Below are 27,829 nucleotides of genomic sequence, written 5' to 3'. Positions count from 1 at the left end.
GGGAGACGGCGTGCTTCATTCATTCACCTTTTGTTCTTCAGAGCCTTCGCTTGTGAAGATCAACTCTCGCTACTACTTAGCAACTCCAGATTGCCGGTTCTACGACGTGGTGCAGCGGACGGTCCCTTCCTGCGGCGACTTCCCCTGGGCGTCTCGGCAGTTCCAGAGGTGTTAGATTCTAAAAGAGCAAAATTCTCCAGCGTGGCATGTCCCGCTGTTCTCGTGGGTGCAACACACTCATCGAGGAGGGGGACGGACACGAGGTCTGCTTCCAGTACGCTGGGGCAGCCCTTGTGGATACGTCCTGCATGCATTGCGGGCGGTTGACGATTCAGACGTTGCGTCACGGGTGGCTGTGTTCCCACGGGGCTCAGCCACCACCTCGTCTGCTTCCCGTTCCGTGACAGCAGGACTACGGCCCTGCCGCCCGCTACGGCGAGCAGCGAGGGTGATATGAGGATTACTGTGAGCGCTAATCCGTCAGCCACTGGCTCGCGGACCGTTCGCACCTCGTCTTGCTCGTCTGACCGTTCCCCATGAGACGGTCCGCCGTCTTATTCCTTAATCACGTATTGGACATGGTACGTGTTGATGAGATGTCTGTTGCAGCATCGGAGGGTGACTTACTGGCATCAGACTCCGACGATTCCTTGAAGCTCCCTCCCTTGGGGGGTCGAGATCAGGAAGAAGCAGACGTCGAAATGTCAGCCATGCTTTCCCGGACCGCCGGCGTTGGGTTGCAGTGCACTGCCTCTCCCAATGCTCGCGTCTGGATACATGGTACCTCGGGTTTGAGAGCGGCTCCATGCCTTACTCGCCCCAGTGCCGTGTTTCCCCGGAAGTGCATGAGGAACTTAGTACAACCTGTAACGCCCCCTTCGGCGCGTGCACGTCAACTAGTTCCATCCCCCTTTCTTCCCTCGATGGTGGGTCAGCTAGAGGATACGTCGATGTCCCCCAGGGGCTCGACCTAGACTCCCGTCCAAAGCACGTAGGTTTTTCGGCATCCGGGATGTCGAGAGCTTACTCTGCTGCGTGCCAAGCTGTCCCCTCTCTCCACGCTATGGCCATCTTGCAGGCCAAGGCGTTCAGAGAGCTCCACGAGGGTAAGACCGACCCAGCGCTTATGCAGGAACTCCGCGCCGTCACCGACCCCGCTCTACGGGCGACCAACGTGACCGCGCGGGCCCTGGGTCGGGCGATGTCCACACATGTGGTCCAGGAGAGACACCTCTGGCCAAACCTTGCACAGATGGGTTGCGAGAAAGACCGCTTTCTCGACGCACCCATCTCGCAAGGGGGGGGCTGTTTGGTGATACTGCCAAGTCACAGTTCTCGACAGTAAAAGGAGCAGACAGAGGATATCAAGCATATCCTCCCCCGCCGCGACTCAGCCGCCTCCTGGCCGTCGAGATCCCGTGCGCCCTCTGCTTCCCAGCAGCCCTGGTCCTCTTCGACACTCCGGTTCCAGTGCCCCCACTCGGCGGCCCCCCACTCAGCCATTCCATAGCTCATTCAGAGCTTTTTATTTTCATGTATTTTCATTTTCATCTTGTAGGGCTATATGCTTTTGATAAAAGTAAACAATTAAAAGGAATACAACAGTTTTGTCATTTTGCGATGCGTTTTCTCAGTTAAATTTCGACAATAACAGGCCCATCCACACCTCCCATTGTGAAGAATGATTATGCCAATGGAATGTTCTTTTTGTAACAAAAACATGCTTGACTGTTAACTGCTGCAAATTATTATTTTGTCTGTATTCTGCCTATTGGTTGATGTCTCTCACGTAGATACGTTGCTCCAATATGCATTCTATTGTAGTATTAACAACAACCTGAGTAAATCTCTTCTGTGGTGTTTTTATGCGCTAAGTATGTTTTAACATTGACATTGTACAAATGTTATCCGACCACGCTCTCGTTTAACTTTCACTTTCTCCTCATCTGTTCTTTTCTTTCCTTGTCCATAAAACTTCACCATTTTTACGCGTCTATTTATTTTTCGTTTGGATAAATAAGTGATTTAATTTTAGTAATTAATTGGTTTAGGGCTTTTAAAGTTATTTGTGTTTTGTAATTATTCATTTATGAAAGGTGATTAGAAAGTTGAATTGCGGCAAAGTGTATCTGTTAAAACCCACTGAGTAAAATGATCCTGTGAATAATTATCATATATTTTGTTATATCTGTGAGTTAAAAAAACATTTAAGCAATATATAATATTGTAAAGGGCACATATACATATAAAAGACAAATGTAAATAATCTGCTGAAAATAATATCAATATTAATGCTTCGTATTTAAATTCTATGAATTAAAACTATGCTCAATATACAACACGGTCAATTTAAGAACAAAGCAAGGTCAATGTTAATGTTACATTAGCTTTATAATAATTAACAACATGTTTAATTGTACATGAAAGTGCATGGTATTCTGTCCCGTGGGCTCATGGGATATATAGCATCTCAAGTATCCGTTGCTGAGTACTTCTAATCTGGGCATAACCAGTAAGCCATCCAGGAATTTCTCGCCTACTCTTTTATGAATACTCACGATTCGGATTCGGACATACTACTCTGTTCAAGTACTGTTTTCTTCTACTGCATAGTAGGTAAGTAGGCGTATTCGGACGCCACATTAGTATACGCACATCCAAATATCTCGAGAAATAGTCCACCAGGGTATTTCTCGCCTACTGTTTTGTGAATACTGACAATTCGGACATACTATTCGTTCGCCTACTGCTTTTTGCCTACTATATAGTAAGGAAGTATTCCATTTCGGATTCAGCCTTGGTGTGCTCTGCCCTCCTAGCTGCCGTGAGTCACCATCTTAATGCCTAACTCCGCCTACGGAACATACCATGCGGCAAGTAAGTCTAACATTATATTCACATACCACTTAATCAAAATGTTTACACTGATCATACCTAACCACAATACAAATCGTCTTGGTTACGGGTGTAACCTCAGTTCCCTGATGGAGGGAACGAGACGTTGTGTCGAGCCGACAGATGGGGTTCGCTCTTGAGAACCTATCAACTTCTGACTAGTTTAGAAAAGGCCAATGAAATTGGCGAATGTAATTTGCATGCCGGACTCCGCCCCCGGATATCCGGGTATAAAAGGGAGACGGCGTGCTGCATTCATTCACCTTTTGGTCTGAGGAGCCTGAGCATCCCTCGACTGCTGCGGCGGGCAGCCAGCATTGTGGCAAGAAGGACACAACGTCTCGTTCCCTCCATCAGGGAACTGAGGTTACCGTAACCAAGATGGGGTTCCTATTGAAAACACAACAGCGCTGTGCCGCATCACAATCTCTCGCGGAGCGACGCTGACTGGCCTGGGCGAGTCAGAAGTGAGCGCTAGCGCAAAATTGTAACCGTCCAGTGGAGAGGTAGGGGGCCCCAGAGCTTTTTTGAAAAAGGTGGGAAGCCCCTGCCACCGGCCGTCACGGGCGGAGGCCTTGATTCTCTAACAGCGAGAAGCCGCCTGGCACCGTAAGGGCCACTGGGTAAGCATTATTCCCCCCTGGGGGGAAAACGCTACAGAGAGCACTATCCTACCATAGGGAGGAATTAGTGCAGACACCACATGGTCTCACCATCAGGGGAGAACTCATGGGAAAACGTGCGGACTGAAGGAGTTAACCGCAAGGTGGAGGTCCACCTAGGGAGGTCATGGGTTGCCGAGGTGGGAACCATTCATGAGGATACATCAGACGGAACCGCCCATGGGGGGGGTATACCACGTCTGGAGCACTAGGTCCGGTTAGAGCTATGTGGTAGATAACTCAACTGTTCCCCGGCCTAAGGAGGCAGGGCTGCTCTGTCCAGCCTGCCCCCAGGAGGGTGCTTAGTGATGAATGGAATGCCTGTTCTTTACCCAGTGGGGAAAGAAGGGAGGCGTAACAGCTGCTGATCCCCCTAGAGGAAGGGGGAAGGGCTTTGGCAGGCGTACGGTCCTACACGTTGCCCTGCAGGACGTGGGCTGACACCGGTTCCACGCGTAGGTATTAGAACCTCGCGAAGGTGTTGGGCGTAGCCTAACCCGCAGCTCTGCAGATGTCTGCCAGAGAGGCGCCCTGAGCCAGTGCCCATGAGGAGTGTGCCTCCGTGATGGTTTGGGGGCCCTAGTCAGGCTCCCAGGGACCGAGACAGGGGCTAGGGGTATGATCTGCTTCATCGACCTCCCAGGGGGTGGTTCGATGGCGAGCATTGCGGATCCCTTGCCGTGGGGAGGCCCCCGGGGAGGAGATCGGCTCTGCTGCTTACCTGCCTGGCGATTATGTAGCACAACGCACTGTCGTTTGAGAGTGCTGAGGGCTACTGATTATCCTCGACATTGGGTCTCGCCGTGACGCAACGTCGAGTTGCCCGAGCACCATCGTGTAGAGGGTGAGAGCGGCTGTGATAAACACCCAGAGAGAGAAGAAACTCTTAAGAGAGTGGGCTGTTGGGACGGGGCAGGAACCGTCCCGGATCGACCACCCAGCGATGGAATGGCTGGTGTCGGGCCCGATGGCATTCTCGATCTCCCTGGGGTCTTCCCATGAGGGCCGCTTCTGCTTTCGCCGTGGCTGCTGACGGGGCGATGGTCTTCTCTTTGATGTCCTTTCCCGGGGGGCACCAGAGCCGGAGGGCGTCGAAGAGGACCAGGGCTGCTGGGAAGCAGATGGTGTACGTGACTCGACGGCCGAGGCGGCCGAGTCGCGGCGAGGGAGGATATGCTTGATATCCTCTGTCTGTTTCTTTACTGTCGAGAACTGCGGCTCAACAGTATCACCAAACAGCCCCCCCTTGCGAGATGGTTGCGTCGAGAAGACCGTCGAGAAGACCGTCGTTGACGATTCAGACGTTGCGTCACAGGTGGCTGTGTTCCCACGGGACTCAGCCACCACCTCGTTTGCTCCCCGTTCCATGACGGAAGGCAGCGAGGGTGATATGAGGATTGCTGTGAGCGATAATCCGCCAGCCACGGGCTCACGGACCGTTCACACCTCGTCTCGCTCGTCTGACCGTTCCCCAGGAGACGGTCCGCCGTCTTATTCCTCAATCACGTATTCGGACACGATGCGTGATGGTGAGATGTCTCTTGCAGTATCGGGGGGGGGACGTACTGCCATCCGACTCCGACGATTCCTCGGGCTCCCTCCCTCGGGGGGTTGAGCCCAGGAAGAAGCGGGCGTCGAAATGTCAGCCATGCTTTCCTGGGCCGCCGTGAGTGTTGGGTTGCAGTGCCCGCACTGCCTCTCCCGGCGCTCGCGGCTGGCTACATGGCTCCTCGGGTTTGAGCGCGGCTCCAAGCCGCGCCCGCCCCCAGTGCCGTGTTTACCGGAAGTGCATGAGGAACTTAGTAAGACCTGGAACGCCCCTTTCCGGCACGTTTCACGTCAAACAAAGTTCCGTCACCCTCTCTTCCCTCGAGGTTGAGACAGCTAGAGGATACGTCGATGTCCCCCAGGTGGAGTATGCCGCCGCGGTGCACTCGTGCCCGTAGGCGGCGGCCACCTGGGGGGGGGGTCGACCTAGATTCCTGTCCAAAGCATGTGGGGTCTCGGCATCTCTGGTGTCGAGAGCTTACATTGCGGCGGACCAAGCTGCCTCCTCTCTCCACGCTATGGCTCCTGCCAGGCCAGGGCGTTGAGAGAGCTCCACGAGGGTAAGACCGACCCAGCGCTTATGTAGGAACTCCGCGCCGCCACCGACCTCGCTCTACAGGCGACCAAGGTGACCACGCGGGCCCTGGGTCGGACGATGTCCACACTTGTGGTCCATGAGAAAGTCCTCTGGCCAATCCTTGCGCAGATGAGTAATGCCGAGAAGGTCCGCTTTCTCGACGCACCCGTCTCGCAAGGGGGGGCTGGTTGGTATTACTGTCGAGCCGCTGCGGCTCCGCTCACCCCCCGCCCGTCGGGGGGCGCGAGACCCACACGCGGCCTCTCCCAGAGGGTTCTCGACAGTAAAGAAGCCACATCGCTGGGAAGTCGGATAGGGAAGGATCCTGCCCCGTCTCTCCATCTGCTGGCCCCCTCTGGGGGGCTAGCGCCCACTTACTCTCTAAGGAGAGTTTCCTCTCTCTCTGGGTTATCACAGCCGCTCCCACCCTCTGCACGACGGTGAACGGCAAACTCGACGTTGTGTCATGGTGAAGCGCAATGTCGAGTATAAACACCAGCCCTCAGCACTCTCAGTCAGACAGTGCGTTGAGCTGCGCAGTCGACAGGCAGGAAAAACAGCAGAGCCGATCTCCTCCCCGTGGGACCTCCCCCGGCAAGGAATCCGTACTGCTAGCCATCGAACCACCCCCCGGGGGGACGATGAAAAAGATCGTACCTTTAGTCCCCGTCTCATTTCTGGGAGCCTGCCGGCTTCCCAGACTGTCAGGCTGGCAAGGGAAGCTAGGTAAATCATGGACAATTGTCCATTCATATAGATTGCCATCGGTCGACTAGGCAGACGAAGGGCTCGTATACCTGGATTGGACGCCAAATTCTCGCTCACTCTTATTATGATTGGGACTTTTTTCCCTTATCGGAGTTTAGGGGCCGTTTTCCCGGAGAGGCATCGTACGGACACCACAAAGGGTGTCAAAGTGCTGCGGGCGTGGACCCTCGTTCCACAAAATGCCTATTCATCCCCTGACCACCTAATCTTCATCACCGCATTCATGAGGAGCATTTCGCGTCCCCCTGACCGCCTAACTCTGCCATAGTCTTCCTCACGTCCACAGCGCGCCTAGAGTTGGTAGTTTGCTGCCCCTTGCTGCCTATTCGTGGCACGACATCCAAAAGATGCCAAAACGTCTCGCTCGCCACCCTTGCTTCCGCAGCGCGCCTAGAATAGGTAGTTTGCTGCCCCTTGCTGCCTATTCGTGGCGCGACATCCAAAAGATGCCAAAACGCCTCGCTCGCCACCCTTGCTTCCGCAGCGCGCCTAGAATTGGTAGTTTGCTGCCCCTTGCTGCCTATTCGTGGCGCGACATCCAAAAGTTGCCAAAACGTCTCGCTCGCGCCCTTCTTTCTTTTTTCTCTCCCTCACAGCCGTGGCGCCCCCTAGAGGAGCCGGGCGTCCTTCGTGACCTTGCTCGTTCGTGCTTAGGGGAGGTTTCTGTCAGAAAGACATCGGATACCCGAGCCAACGCGCGAGAGGGTTTGCTGGCCCATAGAGAACCACTAGAGGCAGGGAGATGTATGTAAAATAAGAAAAAATATTTAATTTCACTTCCCGACCAAGCGCTATCGGTATGACGTCGAGAGTCACGTGACGCAACTTTCTGTAATGTTTCGGGCTCCTGGGGCCTCCGCGGCCCGTACGGGAGCCTCTGACACCTGCAACATATCCTATTTCTCTCATAGGTGGCAATCGTACGATGACCCCGGAACGGCCAGGGAGTTTTCAAGTGACCCAGATTCAAATTCTATAGCTCCTCGCGGCCCCCTGGGGTATCACAAGCTATCGAGTACCATGGTTCTCGGTCACCTCGAAGTATCTTATTCTTGAAAAAAGATTGAACCTTAATTTTGTTCAGTTTGCTCATTCAAGAGGGTCTTTCAGGCTATGAAATGAAGAAGCCTGCATGAGAGACTTTTGCAAACCGCACTATAAATCGTTTCCCACGGTTCTAGAGAGCCACCCTTACGGTATGTTAAACAAGGGCCTACAGACTACTAGAATCTAAAGTTTGGGACCCCTCGAGCACCCGGGGTCTGAACGGGAGCCGCCGACACTCTTAACTTATCCCATCTCGTTTTCATAAGCTCTTCGATGGACAATTAGGGTTGGGGTACAGAATGGTCTGATCGACCGCAATTCACGTATATGTCTCGTCACGGGGCCCTGGGTCATGTTCTGGGGTTCCAGCGCTCCCTCGGACCTCGTTGACCTCTCACTTTGCCCAAAAAGACACCAGCAGCCTACATATAGGTTGTGAATGTACGCTCTAGAATACAGGGGTCAAAAGGTCGTAGTGGTCTTAATACTCTGTACGGTATACCGTGGGGGTCTCCCAAGCCGGGATATCTGGTTCCGCGTCCAGTAGACGCTTCCGGAGACAGATTTCCACCTGGAAAGCAACTGCCCACGAGGCCTTCGCAGGCACAAGTCCCCATAGAGATCAATGCGAGGGAGAGAGATGTATGAAAAATAATAAAAAATATTAAATTTAATATTCCGACCTAGCCCTCTCGGTATGTCGTCGAGGGCCAACTGACGCAGGTTTCTGTAAAGTTTCGGGCTCCTGGGGCCTTCCGGTGGTACGGAGCCTACTGACACCTGCAACCTTCCTATTATTTTCATAGGTGCCTATCGTACAGAGACCCCCGAACGGCCCCGGGGACTCCTGAATGACCCCGATTCAAATTCTGTAGCTGCTCGCCGCCCCCTCATTCGGTTCCCAAAGTTTGAAGTCGGTACGGCCTCGTTATGTACTATATAGCACGTTTTGGGGACGTTGTGGGCCGTTTATTTTCTGGAATATTTTTTGTGATTTTTTTTGATCACTTGCCGTACACCGAGGGGTACGGGCTTCGGATATGTGGTGCGTGAGGGTGTGAAGAACCAGCATTCGAAGCCCCGAGGTTTCTGTACAAGAATAAAGAGAATTTTGCTGAAAATGCTGTTCAGAGATGTATTTCTGTGAAAAGTGCATTTGTAAGCAAAATAAGCATTTTAATAGCCTGAAGTGTGCAATATACCAATATGGGGTGCTTCTAGGATACATAGCTGTAGGTTTGTCATACAAAAGCTGTTTACAGTCTTAAAAATTGACCGTTTACAGTATTGTCCACTGTAAGCCTACGAGGCTACTGTCAAATAAGTTATGACTGGTGCTTCCTGTGGTTTTGCCGAGTCACAGGAAGTGCCAGTCGTAACTTATTTGACGGGTCCTCATAGGTAGCTAATGTGACACACCATTTTTAAGCTTCTGGAGCACATCTATGAGCCTTAATGCACGTCATTGTGAAGGGCTGTGACTCTCATACACTCTACTGTTGGATTAAGCTATATAACTCCTTAATTAGGCTTATAATGACCCTTAAAAGGCTTTGTCCATTATTTACCTATGAAGGTCCCATTAAATAAGTTACGAATGTACATGCCACACGTAACACTTTTGGCACGGTCCCATAGGTAGCTAATGGACACACCATTTTTAAGCTTCTGGAGCACAACTATGAGCTTTATTGTACATCATTGTGAAGGAATGTATCTTCTGTGTACAATATTATTGGTTTTACCTGTATAACTCATTGCCAAAGCAAATAATGGTAATTTAGAGGCTTTGTACATTCGCCACGTATGAGGGCCCCTTCAAATAAGATAGAGATGTAAGAAATAGGCGTGTGTGACAAAGCGCTAAGGATTCCCAAACTGTAGCACAAAATCACAATTCACAAAAATGCATCCCACTCCTTACCTGTCACATAGGAGGCGAATTTACACAGTTTTAAGCATGTAGAGCACAATATTGAGCTTTAATGTACATTATCATTAAGGAATGTGTCTCCATAGGCTTTGTTCATTATTTACCTATGAGGCTCCCATTAAATAGGTTACGAATGTACATGCCACACATAACTTGTTTGACAGGGCTCACATAGGTTGACAATGTACATCCCACTCATAACACTTTTGGCATGGCTCCCATAGGTAGCTAATGGACACACAATTTTTAAGCTTCTGGAGCAAAACTGTGAGCCTTATTGCACGTCATTGTGAAGGGCTAAGCCTCTCATACACTCTACTGTTGGTTAAAGCTATATAACTCCTTACTTAGGCTTATAATGACACTTAATAGGCTTTGTCCATTATTTACCTATGAGGGTCCCATTAAATAAGTTACGTATGTACATGCCACACGTAACACTTTTGGCGCAGCTCTCATAGGTAGCTAATGTACACACCATTTTTAAGCCTCTGGAGCACATCTATGAGCCTTAATGCACGTCATTGTGAAGGGCTAAGTCTCTCATACACTATACTGTTGTTTAAAGCTATATAACTCCTTACTTAGGCTTATAATGACCCTTAATAGGCTTTGTCCATTATTTACCTATGAGGGTCCCATTAAATAAGTTACGAATGTACATGCCACACGTAACACTTTTGGCACGGCTCCCATAGGTAGCTAATGGACACACCATTTTTAAGCTTCTGAAGCACAACTGTGAGCCTTAATGCACGTCATTGTGAAGGGCTGTTCCTCTTATACACTCTACTGTTGGTTTAAGCTGGATAAATCATTGCCAAAGCAAACGAAACCACTGACAGGGGTCTTACTCTGTCTACCTATTTTTGGGCCCTTCGAGTGAATCGCAGATGTGAGAAAACATTGTGTCGATGCACACCGCGCTTTTATGTGCACGTTCGACTCGAAAGTCAAAGAAAAGGGCTTTGGGCTGTTTAAGCGTGTGTCACACAGCCGCTGGGCTCAAATGAGGCAGTCAGCTCCAAGACGGGGCGCCGGGTGGCGTCCGGGGCATCGGGCAGGCCTCGGGGGCGTCGGGCAGGCCTCCCTCAAGTTTAGGCTGCAAGGGGGATGCGTAGGCGTTCTGTGGATGGAGGCGTGACCAGAGGGAAGCCCCGCCCAAAATAGGTTACAAGGGGCACGCGTAGGCTTCTCGTGTACGTCGGGGTCCGGAGCCGGCCCGTAGGCTGCAAGGGGGATGTTTCGCCGCTCTTCGGTAGGCCCGGTGGCAACCTGATCGACGCGCGTGGCTTAGGCTGGTACCGTACGTCAAGTCGCCCCCTCATGGTTCTGCCCAAGAGAGCGCCTAACCCTTCGTTCCGTGACTCAAAAATTAGGCACTTTGGACATTTTTCTGGAGTCCCCCGGGCGTCGCCGCCGCCCCATGATGCTTCCGTTCGATCGCGGGCGCTCTCCCCTTCGTTTCGGCACCGCCGGGCGACCTGGGAAAAATTTGGGGGCGTTGGCGAGCAGCGTCCATAACTAGCCGTCCGGCGCGTGTCAACTAAGTTACACGTTACGTTTGATGGCCTTACGCATGTTCATGGCCACACACACTAACTGTTACACGTGACAGAATAAGTTTTCAGGGTGGAGGGTAAATCGGCCAACTGCTGTAGGGATTAGTGATTTGGGCTCGGGATAGGCAGGTTGGTGGTTTGAAGTCCCGGCCCCCATCTTTTTTTTTCTTGTTGAGCACAGGTGAACCTCATCTGACAGCATCGTTCTTAGTCTTCATAATACGTTTTCTTGTATTGGTTTTGAAAGTCAGCGGTGCAAGTGTGAGACAAGTAGGGACTTTCTATCACATGGAACACAGCTGGAACAGTATGTTACAGGACAATTCTCAGCTTTGAGATACCGTTCCCCCTGCAAAGCTGGCATATTTTACCCGTGATTGGCTTCTCTTTTAAGCGGGTCCGTACAATAGGCCAACTAGTGAAGTGGTCAGTGCTTTGGGTTTTACATCGGCAGGTTGGGGGACAGAAGTCCCGATCCCCTTTCTTTTTTCCTCATTGAACACGGGAACCTCACTTGACAGCAACATTCTTAGTTGTCACGGGTGCACATATAGTCAAAAACATTTACTTTGACGCCTGCACACAAGCAACACTGATTGTCTCATCAAGCATTTATTCATATTTACATAGACATGCTAAAATGTCAAGGCCACACAAACTACATGTTTCACATGACAGGATAATATTTGCAAAGTCAGGGAAGAGGAGCATCAAGTGCTACTAGTTGCACCCTATTGGCCCAACTGGACTTGGTTCTCAGAGCTGGTGCCTCCTTTCTCAGGGGAAGGGCACGTTTTGGCATCCCAGGCCAGACCTCTGGAACCTCCATGTCTGGCCCCTGGACGGGACGAGGAGATCCTGAGCGACCTACCCCCGGCGGTGGTAGAGACCCTCACACAGGCTAGGGCCCCGGCCACTAAGAGATTGTATGCCTTCAAGTGGCGCATCTTCTCGTCCTGGTGCTCTTCTCACGGAGAAGACCCACAGAGATGCTCGATCAGGTACGTACTGTCCTTTCTCCAGGAGAGACTTGAGAAGAACCTTCCCCTTCCACACTGAAGGTGTATGTTGCCGCTATAGCCGCACATCACGATCCAGTTGCTGGTAAGTCTCTAGGACAGCACGACCTGGTCACCAGGTTCCTGAGGGGCGCGAGACGGTTGAATCCGCCTCGCCCGCGCCCCGTATCCTCTTGGGACCTCGAAGTGGTCCAGGAGGGCCTCCAGAGGCCCCCTTCGAGCCCCTAGGAGAGGCCGATCTTTCTCGCCTGTCAATAAAGACGGCCCTCCTGGTAGCGCTCGCCTCCTTCAAGAGGGTAGGGGAACTACAAGCATTCTCTGTGTCCTCGGGTTGCCTAGAATTCGGGCCTGGAGACTCTCACGTTATCCTGAGACCATGGCCCGGCTACGTTCCCAAAGTTCCCACCACTCCCTTCTGGGACCAGGTGGTGAACTTGCAGGCGCTCCCCACCGGGGAGGAAGACCCAACCCCTTCCGTGTTGTGTCCAGTACACGCACTGCGCCTCTACTTGGACCGCACGCAGAGCTTCAGAAGCTCTGAGCAGATCTTTGTCTGTTTTGGAGGTCAGCAGAAGGGGAGAGCTGTCTCCAAACAGAGACTGGCGCACTGGATCGTGGATGCCATATCCTTGGCATACCGGTCGCAAGATCGCCCCTGCCCCTTAGGAGTTAAGGCTCATTCCACTCGGGGTGTCGCCTCCTCGTGGGCACTGGCTCAGGGCGCCTCTCTGGCAGACATCTGCAGAGCTGCGGGTTGGGCTACGCCCAATACCTTCACGAAGTTCTACAACCTCCGCGTTGAACCTGTGTCAGCCCGCGTCCTGCAGGGCAACAGGTAGGACCGGCAGCCGTTGGGCGTACGCCTGCGGAAGCCCTTCCCCCTCCGGGGGGAGCAGTGGCGATCCCGCCTCACTTCTTTCCCCTCGGGTAAAGAATAGGCATTCCATCCATCCAGAGGGTACGGAGCGCGGGTGAGGCGGTAGCCTTCCCGCGCCCCTTAGGAACCAAATGATCAGGTTGTGCTGTCCTAGAGATTACCAGCAACTGAGTCGTGATGAGCGGCAATAGCGGCTCCATACACAGTCAGTGTGGAAGGGGAGAGATTACTCTCGAGTCTCTGGAAGGAAAGCACGTACCCGATCAAGCAATTCCGCGGGTCTTCTCTTCGAGAAGAGCACCAGGATGAGAAGAGGCACCACTTATAGGCGTATAGTCGCCTAGTGGCCAGGGCCCTAGCCTGAGTAGTGGTCTTAACCGCCGCAGGGGGTAGGTCACTTAGGTTCTCCTCGTTCCGTCCAGGGGCCAGATATGGAGGTTCCAGAGGTCTGGCCCGGGATGTCATAACGTGCCCTTCTCCTGGGAAAGCAGGTCCTTCGTCAGGGGAATCGGCCATGAGGGAGCTGTCGTCAAGAGCATTAGCTCCGAGAACCAAGTCTGGTTGGGCCAGTATGGCGCAACTAGTACACTTGATGCTCCTCTTCCCTGACCTTGCACAGGGTCTGTGCAATGAGGCTCACTGGGGGGAATGCGTACTTCCGCTTGTCCCACGGCCATCTGTGTGCTAGAGCATCCGTGCCGAGGGGGGCCTCGGGCGGGGAGTACCTTAGCGGGCAATGGGTGGTGTCCAGGGAGGCGAAGGGGTCTACCTGAGCCCACCCGAACTGTACCCAATGAGCTGGACTGCGCGGGGGTGGAGTCGCCACTCTCCACAAGGCGTCAACTGACGAGAGAGCGCATCGGCTGTCTGGTTCAGGTCGCCTGGGATATGTGTGGCTCGCAGGGATCTTCTCCCCTGCGGACTCCACAGGAGAAGGCATCGGGCGAGTCGTGTGAGCTGCCGTGAGCGAACGCCACCCTGGCGGTTGATATACGCTATGGCAGTTATGCTGTCCGCTGGACCAGCATGTGCTTGGCCTGCACGAGAGGTTATAGCCCCTTCAGTGCAAGTAGCACATCCAACAACTCTAGGCAGTTGATATGCCTGCGCAGGCGGGGGCCCATCCATCGCCCCGACACTGCGTGCCCGTTGCACACGGCACCCTAACCCTGCAGGGAGGCGTCTGTCGTCACCACGACGTGCCTCATGACCTGCCCGAGAGGGACCCCCATCCGTAGAAAGGTCATTGAAGACCAGGGGTCAGGGTGCATTGGCAGAGAGGCGTAATCACCATCCGCCTGCTGCCCGTGTGCCACGCTCTCCAGGGAACTCGACTCTGTAGCCAGTGTTGGAGCGGTCTCATGTGCATCAACCCGAGGGGTATCACCACCGCCGAGGATGCCATGTGCCCAGGAGCCTCTGAATTTCAGGGGGACCGCTGGCTGCTTGAAATATTCCAGGCAGTTCAACACTGACTGAGCGCTTTCTGAGTCAGTCGCGCTGTAATGGAGACAGAGTTGAGTTCCATACCAAAAAAGAGGATGCTCTGCACAGAGGAGAGCTTGTTCTTTTTCGGTTGACCTGTGGTCCCAATCGATCTAGGTGCCGAAGCACTAGGTCCCTGTGTGTACATAACAGATCTCACGAGTGTGTCAAATGAGCCAGTCGTCGAGATAGTTTAGTACCCGCACACCTCTCTCCCTGAGGGGAGTGAGGAAGGCTTCCACGATCTTCGTGAAGACTCGTGGGGACAGGGACAGACCGCAAGGGAGGACTCGAAAGCGAACCGTAGGAACGGGCGATGACGAGGGAGAATTGAGACATGAGAGTAAGTGTCCTTCGGGTCGATTGCCATGAATCCATCTTGACATCTGATAGATGCCAGGATGCGCTTCTGCGTGAGCATCCTGAACGGCAGCTTGAGTAGGTGCCTGTTCAGGGTACGCAGATCTAGCGACCCCCGTTTTTTTGGGGACGATGAAGTACTGGCTGTAAAACCCGTTGAACATCTCGGCTAGTGGGACAAGCACGATCGCTTCCTCACCAGAGGGGTGGCGACCTCGGCCCGAAGCACGGGAGCATCCTTGCCTCTGCTGAGGTTGAGCGGATGCCCCGAAACTTGGGCGGGCGTCTGGAGAGTTGGATCGCGTAGCCGAGACGGACCCTATCCCATAGTCACCGTGACGGTTTGGGAAGCTCTTGTCAGGCTCCCAGGGACCGAGACAGGGAGGCTAGGGGTACGTTCTGCTTCATCGACCTCCCGGGGGTGGTTCGATGGCTGGCAGTGTGGATCCCTCGCCGTGGGGGGGGCCCCGGAGAGGAGATCTGCTCTGCAGTTTTACCTGCCTGGCGATGATGTAGCACAACGCACCATCGAATGAGAGTGGACAACTTGAAGGATACTTGATATCCTCTGTCTGCTCCTTTAGCTCCTTTGGCTCGACCGTATCACCAAACAGCCCCCATTGCGAGATGGGTGCATCGAGAAAGCGGACTTTCTCGGCGTTACTCATCTGTGCAAGGTTCAGCCAGAGGTGTCTCTCCTGGACCACAAGTGTGGACATCGCCCGACCGATCACCTTGGTCGCCCGTAGAGCGAGATCGGTGACGCTGCGGAGTTCCTGCATAAGCGCTGGGTCGGTCTTACCCTCGTGGAGCATTGGCCTGATGGACCTGCAAGATGGCCATAGTGTGGAGAGAGGGGACAGCTTGGCCCGCAGCAGAGTAAGCTCTCGACACCTCAGATGCCGAAAAGCCTACGTGCTTTGGACGGGAGTCTAGGTCGAGCCCCTGGGGGACATCGACGTATCCTCTAGCTGCCCCACCATCGAGGGAAGAAAGGGTGATGGAACTAGTTGACGTGTACGTGCCGAAGGGGAGCGTTCCAGGTCATACTAGGTTCCTCATGCACTTCCGGGGGAACACGGCACTGGGGGCGAGTGCGCCTTGGAGCCGCTCTTTGAGGATTGAGGAACAAGACCCACCGTCTGTCTCATGGGGAACAGTCAGACGAGCAAGACGAGGTGTGAACGGTCCGCGAGCCAGTGGTTGACGGATTAGCGCTCACAGTAATCCTCATAGCAGGGCCGTAGTCCTGCCGTCACGGAACGGGAAGCAGATGAGGTGGTGGCTGAGTCCTGTGGGAACACAGCCACCCGTGACGCAACGTCTGAATCGTCAACCGCCCGCAGTGCGGGCAGGACGTATCCACAACATCTGCCCCAGCGTACTGGAAGCAGACATCGTGTCCGTCCCCCTTGTGTTGCACCCACGAGAACAGCGGGACATGCCACGCTGGAGAAATTTGCTCTTTTAGAGAAAAAACTCGAACACTTCTGGAACCGCCGAGACGCCCAGGGGAAGTCGCCGGAGGAAGGGACAGTCCGCTGCACAACGTCGTATAGCCGGCAGTCTTGTAGTTGCTACTTGTAGCGAAGTCTGTTGATCATGAGCGAAGGCTCCGAAGAGCAAAAGGTGAATGAATGAGGCACGCGTTTCCTTTTTATACCCGGATATCCGGGGGCGGAGTCCGGCATGCAAATTTAATTCGCCAATTTTCATTGGCGAATTAAATTTGTCGGAAGCGATTGGTTCTCAGGGACGAACCCCATCTGTCGGCTTGACACAACGTCGAGAGACCGACAGAAAGGGAACTAATTAACATGAAAAACTACAAAAGACTACAAACATGGTACGCGAACAGGAAGTAGCCTAAAAGTCCAAAATAATGGGAACACAGAACAGATCATATCACATTACTTTAAGTATGTGTAACTAAATTGGTAAAGTTGTGAATCCTAATTATAGTACAGAAATAGAGTTATAGAGAGATTCGGTTACAAATTGATTAATTTTGCTTTTATATTTTATGACAACTACATTTCACATCTGATTATGTAGTCTGATTAAATGTTTATCTTTAACATTTTCTAGTAACCTAATATTGTGGGGCAAAATGCTCTCTCAGATGAGCAATGTTGGCAGTCGTGGGCTAATGGTTAGAGAGTCGGACTCGTGACCAGAAGATTGCTGGTCCGATTCCCAGGGCCGGAGGGTAACGACTGATGTGCCTTTGAGCAAGGCACCTTACCCCTACTTGCTCCCTGGGCGCTGCAGTGATAGCTGCCCACTGCTCTGGGTGTACGTGTGTTCAGCACTTGCTGTGCGTGTGTTCACTACTCTCTAGATGGGTTAAATGCAGAGGTCACATTTCGGGTATGGGTTACCATATCTGACTAATAGGTCACTTAAACTTCACTTTTCACTTCAGTTTACATTACAATTATTTAAACATCATTAAAACAAAAATACATTTACTAAAAAAGCAAAATGATGCAAGATTTTATGTTGAGCATAACAAAAATACATTTTGCAATGTACAGTTGCGCACTTGTTACTGTCTAATCAACCATAAGATCATATTTTGGTCGTGAACATACTCCTGGTAAACCATGTCAAAACAAAATTTGACTAGACATGAAGCATTTGTCTGGAACACAGTTTGGGGCCAGACTTATTATTCCATTTGATATGTTTTGGTTTTATTTTATATTTTTCACAAAAATATCACATCACATACAAGGGCCATCCAGACTAGAACCACCAGTTCAGAAACAGTTTTCCCCTTCACCCATCACACTTCTGAACTCTACACCACATTGTTAGGACACTTTCATGCCTTGTATTTACTGCACTTCATTCATATCTGCCATCCCATTTACATCCTGTTTATTCTCCTTAACACCTCAACAATACTTCATTTGCACTCATTTGTAAATGTTTAACATACCCTATCTTATAATACTCGAGTATCTGTGCTTACATAGTGCACATATTCTGTATTTACCTCTCTTCTACAGCCGTCTATCATCTATCTATCTATCTATCTATCTATCTATCTATCTATCTATCTATCTATCTATCTATCTATCTATCTATCTATCTATCTATCTATCTATCTATCATCTATCTATCTATCTATCTATCTATCTATCTATCTATCTATCTATCTATCTATCTATCTATCTATCTATCTATCTATCTATCTATCTACCTACCTACCTACATACCTATCTATCTGGTTACGCACGAGTACTGGTGTTTCAGTTTTTTCTCCACAAACTAATTCCTCTGTACATACCAGAATACATAAGCAAGGTGCAATAAATAGACGCTGCTTCCCGTAATTATAGACAAAACCTGATATACAAGTTCATGTGCTTTGTATGTGTCATGGAAATAAAAAAGCAACATGTGGCATACATATGAGGTTACTGGAACATTTCATTGTTGTGTATGTACTGTATGTCAGTGTTTGCTATTGTAAAGAGCAGCTTTAACATTCCACAAATTACCTGTTTTGTGGTATACAAGTAAATACATCACTAGTTATACAATGATTCTTTGACCTTGTCAAAAATAAAAAAAACATATTACTATTGTAAATGCTTTTTAAAGCCACAATATGGAATAATTTTGTTATGAAATATCCAAAAATCACTTGCACAGTGTGATATATTTCATGCAGTTGTGTACTTAAATTATCCCAAATGTTCCCAAGAATGTGCAAATCCAGAGAAACTCCTATTTAAAATAATGGCCCGTCCCTTGTCTCCCTTGTATTTGTCACATATCAGTGACTTAATATCCGCTGCTCCGCACTACCCTCAGTTTCCAGTTGTGGAAACTATGGCAACACGCAAATGCGGAAATGGTTCCCAGCATCTGGGACGCAGCATCTGTTGTTCTGCTATTATGGATCACGATTACTCTTTGGTGAGTATAGAAAACTCAAAAAAGCGTAAACGTAGGCCAAATGAGGCAAGCAGGCTTATGGACAAACGAAGAAATAAAACAAGGATTAATATGGGCTTGGCGTTTTCTAAATGGAGAGAGCTTCGCGATCGCATGTGGTTTAATAGTCAGGTGAGCAAATTTGTTTATGAAATACTCATGCACAGATTATTTGAATAGTTATGAATGCCGTTACCCTATGAACCCTGTGGGTTTGTTCCAATTTACTTTTTAAACGACGACTGTAAAACTGTGTAGCATTACGCTACCAAATCAATTGACAAAGTCCAATATCAGTCGCAGGCTAACCTAGCATTACATTCCACGTTTCTTGCAAGCTAATTCATTACGATGACATAAAATAAAACTAATTCAACCTCGTCCGTGAACATGATGGGCGATCTCCATACGCCTCTGGATGGTGAAAACGACATGTCCCATAATTCCACTCTCCTACACAACGTCATTTAGCTTCGCCTTTTGTTGTTGTTTCGAAAGTGCGCCATCTAGTGGTCCAAATATTCCATATTGTGGCTTTAATAGGACAATGTTGTAGCGGTTTCAGCTGTATGTGGTAAAATAATGACGAGCTTAGCTCACAAAATATGATTCTCCACCAGATCTATCAAGATCACATCCATGAAATGAGTCATTTAAAAGATCAATTTCAGTCAGGGAATGAATTTAGCTCAAAGGAAAAATATGTTTAATAATCGTCATTAAATATACATATTTTACAGTTTCTGATTAGCAGTAAAGTGATAGAAATCCTTGTATGTATTCGTCCAGCAAATACATCAATGATATTATACACTTTAACATTATCTTATGGCCATAAGTAACGCGACTTTACCAAACAGGATTTAGAGCTGTAGCATAGATCGAAACACAGAGTATGTGAGCGTTGAGAACACAGAAAACCCATTACAAGTGAATATATGGTTGTTTATTAAACTCTACTCTACATGGTGAGACATGACAATCGCTAAACAAAGAAAGTACATGAAACACAAACACGCTAGGGAGCGGAGAGAGAGAGAGAGAGAGAGAGAGAGAGAGAGAGAGAGAGAGAGAGAGAAAGAGCGAGAGCACGGCAGTGAGGCAGGTAAAACATTTCTGAACATCAATAAAATCCTCTTTAACAAAGAGGCACAAACTTAACGCAGCTATTCTATATAGAAACGGATACTTGCAAGCTCTGTGCTGAACAAATATCCGGTAACCAGCCAACATTGGTATGTGGGCCCCATGTGGGTTATATCTGGGCGACATGGGCTCCACATGGGCATGGGATAAAAAAGGGCAAAATATATGGGCCCCATGTGGGATTACAAATGTGGGTCCCATATAGGTTTGCCTTTATGGGACCTTTATGGGCTGCATGTGGGCACACGGATTTTATGATTAAAATGCATATTATGCCCTTAAACTCCTTTAAATGCATACATTTGTATGTGGGCCCCATATGGGTTTTATCTGGGCGATATGGGCTCCACATGGGCATAGGTTTAAGATGGGCAAAACATATGGGCCCCGTGTGGGATACCAATATGGGTCCCACATAGCTTTGCCCATATGAGACCTTCATGGGTTCCAAGTGGGCGTATGATTTCATGCTTAAAATACATTATGCATTTGAACTTTTTAAAGTTATTATATTTGGTTGATAATCGTTTTAACATACAAATATCTCAGATATTTAGGCTGATTTTGTTATGTATTTAATGCAAATGGAGTTTCTGGAATATTTTTGTTAATTAATTCAATAGGCCTGTATCAGTATTTTCTTCCTTTCACTGCCCTAACTGTATGAAAATCAACCACGATAGATAATGTAGAAATCCAGGTCAATTTACATGAGTCTCACAAGCGACGTTCTTGCTCAATGTGATAGATACTTTCGACTTCGTACTTAGCTGCGCAGACCGACCGACCTACGTCACACTACCGCGAGATCGATCAGGAAGCACTTGCCTAGAAACGATGTCGCAGTATCTTGATGTCATAATCCGATTGCTTTGCGCAGGTGATGCATCGAGTCGAGCACACCCCTGACCGAGAACACTGTGTTCCGCTTGACAAAGTAGTTCTCCTGAGTTTTGGTAGATTTTTCTTATATCACAAATTAAATATGATTTTGTATGTTTAAATGACAGCTATGATTTAAATCAAATAAATAAATCAATCAATCTACAGAGTTTCTCTATCGGCGGAAGGATATCTTTGGCAGAGCAGTGGCGTGCTGGCAACTCCACCGAGCAGCAAGTTTATCGAGTCGGGACTGGAAATAATCAAAAATATGAAGGTAAAATTCATATTTTCTTAAGCGTGTTTTTGTTATCCGTGTTATCAAGCACCGGGAACCCTGTTTTGACCGTTATTTTCCTTTGCATTTTGTAAGCCTGCGTGTACCTGCCATTTTTCCACCTGAGGTAAAATTGAATTGACTTTACCACAGCCTATGACGAGTGACACTAATTTACGATATTTAATGCCATACTTTTTAATTCCCCAGACGTGTAAAGCTAAAAAAAAACGTTAGGACATAAATTGTAATCTGTTCTGAGACCAGATTTATGCAGCCCGCGCTATCGTTGTCTGCAGCCTGTGTAGTGCTAGAATGCTAGTTCCCATTACATTTTAAATACGTTAATGTGTTCTTCAAGAACCTTGTTTTTTACTGACAATGTACATCATATAACACGGATTTGTTGTATTTGCTTTGTTTGCGTGATATTTCTGGTTCGTGTAGTGCTAATTATAAATGAAAAGCCTTTGAGGGTTCTCAGCGTAACGTTACCAGAGAGTGATTGACAGCATGACGTGATAATGTCCCACCACTTATAACAATGTATTAAAATATGGGTGCATTACTAAAAAGCACAAATCTCAGCACATGACAAAATTTCTCCAGGATTGAAAACCCACTCGGACCCCAGAGTATGGAATGCCAAAATTGACAATATTAAAAATAAATAAATACAAAAATAAATCCATGAAGATATGTAAAAAAGCAAAAATAAATGAGTATTTATACTTTTATTTCCTTATTTATGGGTACTTATATATTTTTTCACGCTTATTTATTTTTTCATTTATTTATTTATAAATTTATTTATTTCCACTTTTATTTATTTCCACATTTATTCATGTATATATGTATTTATTCCTACATTTATTTATTTTTACATTTATTTATTTCTACATTTATTTATTTATGTATTTCTTTGTCTGTATGCTAATGAGTGGGGGCGTGTTTCACCTCGGACATTAGCAATCGATCTCAGAGCGGCAGTGCTGAAGCTTTGAGGCCACAGTGACACCTTGTGGTGTGACCAAACGAAACGAGTTTGGCTAAGTTGCATAGAAAAGGCAATCTAGTGATTTAATATCACCCTAAATGTATGTAGATAGGGTTACCACACATAGCCTACATATACTTTATTAGGGACATGGCCGTAAAACATTATCCGGTGGAGATTTCTAAAATGTCTTTGCACACATGAACAGAAACTGCACAACAACAGGTCAGACACTTGGAAGAAGACACTTGGCAATGGAAGCGCGTGAAATTATCCAAATCACATTTAATGTAAATGCGCTGGATGGAGCTGATTAGAGCTTGAGTTGTTTGTCGATGAGACTCGCACCCACCAGCTCAGAACGTCGAGAGAAACCAGCGCATTTCACTTTAGTCTACGCAAGCATTATGATCAATGCGTTTGAAACGGGACTGCAAATACAATTTACATTCGCGTTTCTTTATTTTGCAATGCATAACACGTGCCATTTCGAATGCTTAAATTATAACGCATATTTCATAGATGCTGCTCTTAGATACTGATTAATCAAAAGTCATCAATTGGATTTAGGGATCCGGGATTAAATCAAACAAAAGTGCATGCTCATGTAAACGCAGTGAGACACATCTCACGCCATGCGTGCACAGAACCATCATGCCCATTCAAACAGCACCGTTAGGTAGCCTATATTTACACAGACTGCTTAACCTTTACACTTTAGTTACAGTGGCATAAAAGCCATTATGAGATTAATATTTTAAATGTAACATTCTGAATATATAAATATGAAATTGTGGAATCAATGAAATGATACTTGTAAATATGAAACTAAAACAGCCAGTAGGTGGCGGCAAGTCACCCTCTTAACGAGTGAGTTGAATCATTGATTTAGCCGATTCCTTAAAAGTACTGATTCGTTCAGTAAGGAAACACCACGTGTTGCTCATATATGGAGGACTAAACCTGCATAAATTATAAATAAATGAATGTAAATAAACATATAAATGTAATAATATGAAAATAAATACAGGAATGAATGGTTTGATAAAACAAAATAATTCGTTTTAGCTATTATTGATCTTAGCTTTAACTTTTCTTTTCATTTTTTAAATTGATTTATTATTTTTTGTGTCCATTTTTAATTATTTTTTATTATTTTTTTTATTTATTTTTAGATTATTTTATTTATCCTTTCCTTTTATTTTTACGTTTATTTATTTTTATATTTATTTATTATCGCATGTATTTATTTCCACTTTTATTTATTTATTCTTGTATTTATTTTTACTTTTCTGTGTCTTGTATGATAATTAGATGGGTTGGTCTTGCCTACTATTGGTTCAGCGTAGATTGAAGCGTTTGATCGATTACTCTTGACTTGTTTTGGACTAACGTCACGTCACTCACTGATCGTTTGCTTCGTGTATATCGTTAAGTAACTATGGCGTGCGCACAATTAGCTAGAGAGTTACAGCATTTAGCCAATGAAGTCGATAACCATGCATCAAATGACTGTGTGTCATTCAGATTAGATGCACTTATTGATGATTTATTACAGATTGACGGCGAGATAAATGACAAAGTTCTCCCTGCAGCACATTCAAAGTCTGTGCGAGTCAGAGGGTGCTCTGCTATGGTGGTGTTACAGTTCAACTGGTGAAAATCATAAAGCACAAAATGTAATAAGGTTTAACTACACAGATGAGCTTGTAAACCGAAGTCGCAAGCTAACGCTTTGTCAAAGTGATAGTTATAAGCAGCCTTTCGGTTAGAAAAAGCGTAAAGATTTAATGTAACATGATGTAACATAATGTAAATGAATTGAGACAAAGTGAACTTAAGTCACAAGTTAACACGGTAGTAATGAGCATCGTTCTTTCACTACAGGGGCCATCATATGGAAACCATTCCTTCTAAAAAGACGTGGTTACTAAACGGTACTCGTAAACTACATTCCATAAGAGATAAATAACACAGAGTTCACAAGTTAAAACGGGCATATTCCCTTGATTCATCCAGCTGCATATTGTTGTGTGACATCTTGATATTATTGCAAAGATCCGCAGCAGCTAGCATTGTGAAATAGCTTAGTGTGATTGTTACCGTAGTGACACGCTGCCTCGCTTTATTGTATGGGTACGAATCCCGTGTCAAATCGCTTTATTTATTTTTTCACCTCGCTTCAGCCGTTACGGGCGATCATACCAATAATTTGCAATCTTAACAAGAATGTCAAAATCATGTAACAAGAAAGTCTGTGTTTATTAGACATCTTAATATCAAGTCGTCTTGTGCTTTCAGAATCGACGAATCTGCTGAGGTCGTTCATGCACCTCTTTGGCAGAGGACCTGTAACCGGAACTTGGTCACCACCATAGCAGAGCCCCCTGACTCGCACAGATTTGATTGCTGCAGGAGAACTTTGTCATTTATCTCTGCCGTCAATCTGTAATAAATCATCAATAAGTGCATCTAATCTGAATGACACAAGTCATTTGATGCATGGTTATCGACTTCATTGGCTAAATGCTGTAACTCTCTAGCTAATTGTGCGCACGCCATAGTTACTTAACGTTATACACGAAGCAAACGATCAGTGAGTGACGTGACGTTAGTCCAAAACAAGTCAAGAGTAATCGATCAAACGCTTCAATCTACGCTGAACCAATAGTAGGCAAGACCAACCCATCTAATTATCATACAAGACACAGAAAAGTAAAATAAATACAAGAATAAATAAATAAAAGTGGAAATAAATACATGCGATAATAAATAAATATAAAAATAAATAAACATAAATAAATGTAAAAATAAAAGGAAATGATAAATAAAATAATCTAAAAATAAATAAAAATAAATAATAAAAAATAATTAAAAATGGACACAAAAAATAATAAATCAATTTAAAAAATGAAAAGAAAAGTTAAAGCTAAGATCAATAATAGCTAAAACGAATTATTTTGTTTTATCAAACCATTCATTCCTGTATTTATTTTCATATTATTACATTTATATCGTTATATTTTTATTTACATTCATTTATTTATAATTTTTGCAGGTTTAGTCCTCCATACTCATAAGGCTCGGCGGCACTGCAGCTGGAACTTAGGCGAAACAGCAATATATATATACACTCACCTAAAGGATTATTAGGAACACCATACTAATACGGTGTTTGACCCCCTTTCGCCTTCAGAACTGCCTTAATTCTACGTGGCATTGATTCAACAAGGTGCTGAAAGCATTCTTTAGAAATGTTGGCCCATATTGATAGGATAGCATCTTGCAGTTGATGGAGATTTGTGGGATGCACATCCAGGGCACGAAGCTCCCGTTCCACCACATCCCAAAGATGTTCTATCGGGTTGAGATCTGGTGACTGTGGGGGCCATTCTAGTACAGTGAACTCATTGTCATGTTCAAGAAACCAATTTGAAATGATTCGAGCTTTGTGACATGGTGCATTATCCTGCTGGAAGTAGCCATTAGAGGATGGGTACATGGTGGTCATAAAGGGATGGACATGGTCAGAAACAATGCTCAGGTAGGCCGTGGCATTTAAACGATGCCCAATTGGCACTAAGGGGCCTAAAGTGTGCCAAGAAAACATCCCCCACACCATTACACCACCACCACCAGCCTGCACAGTGGTAACAAGGCATGATGGATCCATGTTCTCATTCTGTTTACGCCAAATTCTGACTCTACCATTTGAATGTCTCAACAGAAATCGAGACTCATCAGACCAGGCAACATTTTTCCAGTCTTCAACTGTCCAATTTTGGTGAGCTCGTGCAAATTGTAGCCTCTTTTTCCTATTTGTAGTGGAGATGAGTGGTACCCGGTGGGGTCTTCTGCTGTTGTAGCCCATCTGCCTCAAGGTTGTGCGTGTTGTGGCTTCACAAATGCTTTGCTGCATACCTCGGTTGTAACGAGTGGTTATTTCAGTCAAAGTTGCTCTTCTATCAGCTTGAATCAGTCGGCCCATTCTCCTCTGACCTCTAGCATCAACAAGGCATTTTCGCCCACAGGACTGCCGCATACTGGATGTTTTTCCCTTTTCACACCATTCTTTGTAAACCCTAGAAATGGTTGTGCGTGAAAATCCCAGTAACTGAGCAGATTGTGAAATACTCAGACCGGCCCGTCTGGCACCAACAACCATGCCACGCTCAAAATTGCTTAAATCACCTTTCTTTCCCATTCTGACATTCAGTTTGGAGTTCAGGAGATTGTCTTGACCAGGACCACACCCCTAAATGCATTGAAGCAACTGCCATGTGATTGGTTGATTAGATAATTGCATTAATGAGAAATTGAACAGGTGTTCCTAATAATCCTTTAGGTGAGTGTATATATATATGTTTATAATATATAATATCTGATCTGTTTTATGATATGTTTCTGTGGACAAAAATGTGTTGAATAGAATAGAATTTATTGTCCCTGTACATAGTAAAACGAAATTGGATGCAAATCCTTAGGTGAACCAAAACATAATAATAAGTAATAATGAGTATTATTACTCAACTAACAATTGTTGGTTCCAATAACATATTCCTAACGTTAGTTTTTGGTACCCAGAACGTTATTTTCTAAGGTTCGTTTTTGGTTCTCCAGGAAAGTTTTCTTTCCAAAAGTTTTCTAACCAAAAACTAACATTATAGAAACCACGAAACTAACGTTTTATTTCCGTAAAGAAAACCAAAAACAAACCTTAAAAAAACTTTCTGGCAGCCAGAAAGTTAGCCTAAAATATTTTTCTCGGGTACGTTTGGCCTCACTACACGCCATTTACTGTATGAGTACATGCTGTGTTTTTATCCATCGCTTATCTAATCTAACATTAATTAAAATAAAATACATCAGCACACAATATGGAGGATGAAATCAATGCATTAGATTCTTCTATTAACTTGATCCTTTTTCATTACTGAAGTAATTTTCAATTTAAACATCACAATATACCATAATAAAACCACACACCTCAGCATCACACATTCGTCACATTTTCATAATTTGCATGATCCCTTAGAAATTGCTCATGAACTAGAACAAATATTTCACTCTGAGGTCAGTTTATATGGCAGCATTTAAAGCGATGATGGCCTTTGGATAAAAACATTTATTTTAGCTTATTTGTCCTTGTCTTAATTGTTCTGTACCTCCTGCCTATAGGGCAGTAGTTCAAATAAAGAATGACCAGGGTGAGATGAGTTTTTTAGGATATTTCTTGCATTCTTGAGACAGTGAGAACTGTACAGTCTCTCCAGTGGTGGGAGAGTGCGAACAATGATTCTCTGGGCTGTGGTAATGACCCTTTGGAGTGACTTCCTTTCCACAGCAGACAGTGCAGCTGGCAAACCATACACCAATGCAGTATGTTAAAATGCTCTCTACGGAGCAGCAGTAGAAGGACACTCAGATTGTTCTTTTTAAGGAGTCTCAGGAAAAACTGTCTCTGCTGGGCCTTCTTTACTAGTGCAGTGGAGTCCCAGGACAGGTCCTCTGCAATGTTAATGCCCAGGAATTATAAGGCAGTCACCCTCTCCACACAGTCCCTGCTGATGTAGAGAGGCTGAATGTCCATTTTGTTCCTCCTATTAGCTCATTGGTCTTTGTGTTGTTGAGGACAAGGTTGTTTGACATGTTAAATAAGGACAATAAGGATAAGTCAAAACCAAATGCTCAACATAACACATACATGTGTACATTGAAGACAATTATGGTTATGTTGAAATATTTTCTATGCTTTGAAAAACATAGAAGTAGGTGTGACATACAGTGTCTCAGAATTTAATGTCAAAGTCAGTAAAAGAATAGTAAACAATTTGTCAATATTGTAG

At 46.6% G+C, this 27,829-nt stretch overlaps 1 protein-coding gene across 1 annotated transcript in view; it reads left to right on the top strand.

The window, feature by feature from the left end:
- Window positions 1–27,829, top strand: part of si:dkey-65b12.6 (IgGFc-binding protein) — a 54,703-nt gene that overhangs the window by 6,374 nt on the left and 20,500 nt on the right. The gene's annotated exons all lie outside the window — the stretch shown is intronic.

Source organism: Triplophysa rosa, linkage group LG5 (assembly GCF_024868665.1).
Source record: "Triplophysa rosa linkage group LG5, Trosa_1v2, whole genome shotgun sequence".
In the NCBI taxonomy this organism is placed as follows: Eukaryota; Metazoa; Chordata; class Actinopteri; order Cypriniformes; family Nemacheilidae; genus Triplophysa; species Triplophysa rosa.
This window is presented reverse-complemented; position numbering and strand designations above follow the sequence as displayed.